Source organism: Triticum aestivum, chromosome 7D (assembly GCF_018294505.1).
Source record: "Triticum aestivum cultivar Chinese Spring chromosome 7D, IWGSC CS RefSeq v2.1, whole genome shotgun sequence".
Lineage (NCBI taxonomy): Eukaryota > Viridiplantae > Streptophyta > Magnoliopsida > Poales > Poaceae > Triticum > Triticum aestivum.
Genome location: NC_057814.1, coordinates 423,662,392 through 423,668,854, shown reverse-complemented (window position 1 = coordinate 423,668,854; position 6,463 = coordinate 423,662,392).

The following is a 6,463-nucleotide window of genomic DNA, read 5'->3' as shown; positions in this document are numbered from 1 at the left end:
TGCCGTTCGTGTCCTCGAACCTCTGCGCCATGCCCTACGGCCACGACCCTGAGGTCGGTCGAGCTCGGTCACCGCCACGCTCCGCCCGCTCCCCCGAGCTCCCCTGTGCGCGCCCGCAAGCTCCAGCTACCCCCTAGTCGCTCCGCCACGCTCCCCCGCCGGACCTGGCAACTTGCGTGCGTGCCGCGAACCGCCCGCCCGTGCATGGTCGTCCCTCCCGCGCTGCCCGCTGACCCTAGCTCGCTCGCCGGCTGCGACCCATGGTTGTCACGCGCCGCTCACATCGCCCGCCCGCCGGGCCTCGTCCTCGCTCGCTGGTCGCGTCCCCCCCCCCCCCCCGCTGTCCGCCGTCATTACCTCCCTCCCCGCACTGGACAGAGCCTCCCCTCTGCCGCCTCTTCCCGCAGCCCGAGCGCTCCTTCCACCCACGCCCGCACCTGGCCTTGCGTCCGCCTCCGGCCGCCGCCGCTGCGCTGCATCGCCCGCTGCCAACCGGCTCGCCGGAGCCTGCCTCCGGCCAGGCCGCTAGCTCCTCCCTGTCCCGTACCCAGCCGACGAGGCCATAGGCTCTGTGCCTGGCCGGCCCTGCTAATTAGTGGGGGGGTTAAAACCCCACTTTACACTAACCCCCCTGTCTAATTAATTAACACTAAACCCCCACTAAATGATTTGTGGCCCCCACCTAGTCTGTAAATTAATTAAACTGTTAATTTACATGTGTCCATGACAGCTGGGTCCCACAAGCCAGTTTAACCAGTCAACCTTGACCCAGTCAACTGCTGACTGAACTATTGACTTTGAGCATGACCCCACATGTCATCCTCTGTGCCTAGCTGCTGCTAGGTGTAAAGAAAAGTATATTCTGTTTTTTATTCGAATTAATAATAAATCCAAGAAAACATTAAACTTTAGAAAATCATGTAAAATAAACCGTAACTCGGATAAAAAAACTTTGTACATGAAAGTTGCTCAGAACGACGAGACGAATTTGAATACGTAGCCCGTTCGTCCGCCACACATCCCTAGCATAGCAAACACGCAACTTTCCCCCTCCGGTTCATCTGTGCGAAAACGCGAAACACCGGGGATACTTTCCCGGTTGTTTCCACCCTTCGCCGATATTACCTCCTACCGCGTTAGGTCACCCCTAGCACTACTTATTGCCATATTATGTTTTGTGATGCCTTGTGTGCTCCGTATTTACTGTTTCTCCCCCCTCTTCTTCTTCGGTAGACCTCGAGACCGCCGCTGCTGCTACCCAGATCGACTACTGTGTTGACGACCCCTCCTTGCCAGAGCAACCAGGCAAGCCCCCCCTCCCTTGATCACCAGATATCGCCTATTCCTTCTCTCTTCTGCTTGCATTAGATTAGTGTAGCATGTTACTGCTTTCGGTTAATCCTATTCTACTGCATAGCCTGTCATTGTTGCTACAATTGTTACCCCTACCTGCTATCCTAATGCTTAGTATAGGATGCTAGTGTTCCATCAGTGGCCCTACACTCCTGTCCGTCTGTCATGCTATAGTACTGGACCGTGATCACTTCGGGAGGTGATCATGGGCATATGCTATATACTTTATACTGTTACATTACTTATGATACTGTTCGGAGATGGGGGCTGAAGGGGCAGGTGGCTCCATCCCGGTAGAGGTGGGCCTGGGTTCCCGACGGCCCCCGACTGTTACTTTGTGGCGGAGCGACCGGGCAGGTTGAGACCACCTAGGAGAGAGGTGGGCCTGGCCCTGGTCGGCGTTCGCGGTTACTTTAAAATAACATGTTTAACGAGTTCTTCGTATTTGATCTGAGTCTGGCCACTGGCCTATACGCACTAACCAACTACACGGGAACAGTTATGGGCACTCGGCGTCATGGTATCAGCCAAAGCCTTAATGACATCAGCGACTGAGCGGCGCGCGCCGGATTGGACTGGAACGCCTGCTAGGCTAGGTCTGCTTCCGGCCACCCTCGCAACGTGCAGGTGTGCAATGGGCGATGGGCCCAGACCCCTGCGCCATAGGATTTAGACCGGCGTGCTGACCTCTCTGTTGTGCCTAGGTGGGGCTGCGACGTGTTGATCTTCCGAGGCCGGGCATGACCCAGGAAAGTGTGTCCGGCCAAATGGGATCAAGCATATTGGGTTATGTGGTGCACCCCTGCAGGGAAGTTTATCTATTCGAATAGCCATGATCTTCGGTAGCAGGACGACTTGGAGTTTGTACCTTGACCTTATGACAACTAGAACCGGATACTTAATAAAACACACCCTTCCAAGTGCCAGATATAACCCGGTGATCGCTCTCTAACAGGGCGACGAGGAGGGGATCGCCGGGTAGGTTTATGCTATGAGATGCTACTTGGTGAACTTACCATCTACTCTCTTCTACATGCTGCAAGATGGAGGTGGCCTGAAGCGTAGTCTTCGCCAGGATTAGCTATCCCCCTCTTATTCTGGCATTCTGCAGTTCAGTCCACCGATATGGCCCTTTACACATATACCCATGCATATGTAGTGTAGCTCCTTGCTTGCGAGTACTTTGGATGAGTACTCACGGTTGCTTTTCTCCCTCTTTTTCCCCTTTCCCTTCTACCTGGTTGTCGCAACCAGATGCCGGAGCCCAGGAGCCAGACGCCATCGTCGACGACGACTCCTACTACACTGGAGGTGCCTACTACTACGTGCAGGCCGCTGGCGACCACCAGGAGTAGTTTAGGACGATCCCAGGCAGGAGGCCTGCGCCTATTTCGATCTGTATCCCAGTTTGTGCTAGCCTTCTTAAGGCAAACTTGTTTAACTTATGTCTGTACTCAGATATTGTTGCTTCCGCTGACTCGTCTATGATCGAGCACTTGTATTCGAGCCCTCGAGGCCCCTGGCTTGTATTATGATGCTTGTATGACTTATTTATGTTTTAGAGTTGTGTTGTGATATCTTCCCGTGAGTCCCTGATCTTGATCGTACACGTTTGCGTGCATGCTTAGTGTATGATTGGATCGGGGGCGTCACATCATCGCCCAGTTGTGCGTGCGCCGTCATGTCCTCATCTACCACTACTGCATGGCCACAGAGCCTTGCGACCATTTCAAAAGGTTTGTCAATAGCACCGACTACAAGTTCGCCACGATGGAAACCAAAGACGATGTAAATGCGCTCAGTGTTACGGGCTTGGCCTGCAAGAACCTTGTCAAAATCTATGACGACTACAGGGTCAAGGGCAGCACGAAGAAGGAATCCCTGGTCGAACTCGCCTCGGCCATCATCGATCCCTACTATGAAAAGATGAAGCAGGATGCCCAGAGAACAAGTCCCCTATCCTGGCACAGGGCCTGGATGCGGTAACTAGATGAACCTCACCTCAGGTTCACGGCCAAGAGCGTGTACACACGCTCCGAGATGCATAGGCGGATCGTTGACATGAGGAAGTGCCTCGTTACCCAAATCGATGAGCCCGGATCGAGCGACAAGCAGAGCAAGCGTCACAAGAAGTAGATGATGATCAGATGATCGTTTATGCTAGTTAATCATGCATGTAATATATAGTTTACTTTATTGGTGTGTGGAAATGTCATGTGTCTAGTGCTACCTCTTGAGCACTGCATTGGTTTTCCCTTGAAGAGGAAAGGGTGATGCAGCAAAGTAGCGTAAGTATTTCCCTCGGGTTTTTAGAACCAAGGTATCAATCCAGTAGGAGGCCACACACAAGTCCCTCGCACCTACACAAACAAATAAATCCTCGCAACCAATGCAATAAAGGGGTTGTCAATCCCTTCACGGTCACTTACGAGAGTGAGATGTGATAGATATGATAAGATAATATTTTTGGTATTTTTATGATAAAGACGCAAAGTAAAGAAAGCAAAATAAAGACGGCGCCAGAAATAGCTAAGTGCTGAAAGATTAATATGATGGAAAATAGACCCGGGGGGCATAGGTTTCACTAGTGGCTTCTCTCATGAGCATAAGTATTACGGTGGGTGAACAAATTACTGTTGAGCAATTGATAGAATTGAGCATAGCTATGAGAATATCTAGGTATGATCATGTATATAGGCATCACGTCCGAGACAAGTAGACCGACTCCTGCCTGCATCTACTACTATTACTCCACACATCGACCGCTATCCAGCATGCATCTAGAGTATTAAGTTCAAAAGAACAGAGTAACGCTTTAAGTAAGATGACATGATGTAGAGGGATAAACTCATGCAATATGATATAAACCCCATCTTGTTATCATCGATGGCAACAATACAATACGTGCCTTCCTGCCCCTACTGTCACTGGGAAAGGACACCGCAAGATTGAACCCAAAGCTAAGCACTTCTCCCATTGCAAGAAAGATCAATCTAGTAGGCCAAACCAAACGGATAATTCGAAGAGCCTTGCAAACATAACCAATCATACATAAAAGAATTCAGAGAAGATTCAAATATTGTTCATAGATAAACTTGATCATAAACCCACAATTCATCGGTCTCAACAAACACACCGCAAAAGAAGATTACATCGAATAGATCTCCACAAGAGAGGGGGAGAACATTGTATTGAGATCCAAAAAGAGAGAAGAAGCCATCTATCTAATAACTATGGACCCGAAGGTCTGAGGTAAACTACTCACACATCATCGGAGAGGCTATGGTGTTGATGTAGAAGCCCTCCGTGATCGATGCCCCCTCCGGCGGAGCTCCGGAAAAGGCCCCAAGATGAGATCTCACGGGTACAAAAGGTTGCGGCGGTGGAATTAGGTTTTTGGCTCTGTATCTGGTAGTTTGGGGGTACGTAGGTATATATAGGAGGAAGAAGTACGTCGGTGGAGCAACGTGGGGCCCACGAGGGTGGAGGGCGTGCCCCCCTACCTCGTGCCTTCCTGGTTGATGTCTTGACGTAGGGTCCAAGTCCTCTGGATCACGTTCGTTCCGAAAATCACATTCCCGAAGGTTTCATTCCGTTTGGACTCCGTTTGATATTCTTTTTCTGCGAAACTCTGAAATAGGCAAAAAACAGCAATTCTGGGCTGGGCCTCCGGTTAATAGGTTAGTCCCAAAAATAATATAAAAGTGTATAATAAAGCCCAATAATGTCCAAAACAGAATATAATATAGCCTGGAGCAATAAAAAATTATAGATACGTTGGAGACGTATCAAGCATCCCAACCATAATCCCTGCTCGTCCTCGAGTAGGTAAATGATAAAAACAGAATTTTTGATGTGGAATGCTACTTGGCATAATTTCAATGTAATTCTCTTAATTGTGGTATGAATATTCAGATCCGAAAGATTCAAGATAAAGGTTTAATATTGACATAAAACTAATAATACTTCAAGCATACTAACTAAGCAATTATGTCATCTCAAAATAACATGGCCAAAGAAAGTTCATCCCTACAAAATCATATAGTTTAGTCATGCTCCATTTTCGTCACACAAGAATGCTCTCATCATGCACAACCCCGATGACAAGCCAAGCAATTGTTTCATACTTTAGTAATCTCAAACTTTTTCAACCTTCACGCAATACATGAGCGTGAGCCATGGATATAGCACTATGGGTGGAATAGAATATAATGATGGGGGTTATGTGGAGAAGACAAAAAAGGAGAAAGTATTGCATCAACACGGCTAATCAATGAGCTATGGAGATGCCCACCGATTGATGTTAATGCAAGGAGTAGGGATTGCCATGCAACGGATGCACTAGAGCTATAAATGCATGAAAGCTCAACAAAAGAAACTAAGTGGGTGTGCATCCAACTTGCTTGCTCACGAAGACCTAGGGCATTTGAGGAAGCCCATTGTTGGAGTATACAAGCCAAGTTCTATAATGAAAAATTCCCACTAGTATATGAAAGTGACAAAACAAGAGACTCTCTATCATGAAGATCATGGTGCTACTTTGAAGCACAAGTGTGGAGAAAGGATAGTAGCATTGCCCCTTTTTATTTTCTCTCTTTTTTTGGGGCCTTCTTTTTTTTGGACTTTCTCTTTTTTTATTAGGGCAATGCTCTATGAAAGATGATCATCACACTTCTATTTATTTACAACTCAATGATTACAACTCGATACTAGAACAAAGTATGACTCTATATGAATGCCTCTGGCGGTATACCGGGATAGCAATGAATCAAGTGTGACATGTATGAAGAATTATGAACGTTGGCTTTGCCATAAATACAATGCCAACTACATGATCATGCAAAGCAATATGACAATGATGAACGTGTCATGATAAATGAAACGGTGGAAAGTTGCATGGCAATATATCTCGGAATGGCTATGGAAATGCCATAATAGGTAGGTATGGTGGCTGTTTTGAGAAAGATATAAGGAGGTTTATGTGTGAAAGAGCGTATCATATCACGGGGTTTGGATGCACCGGCGAAGTTTGCACCAACTCTCAATGTGAGAAAGGGCAATGCACGGTACCGAAGAGGCTAGCAATGATGGAAGGATAAGAGCGCGTATA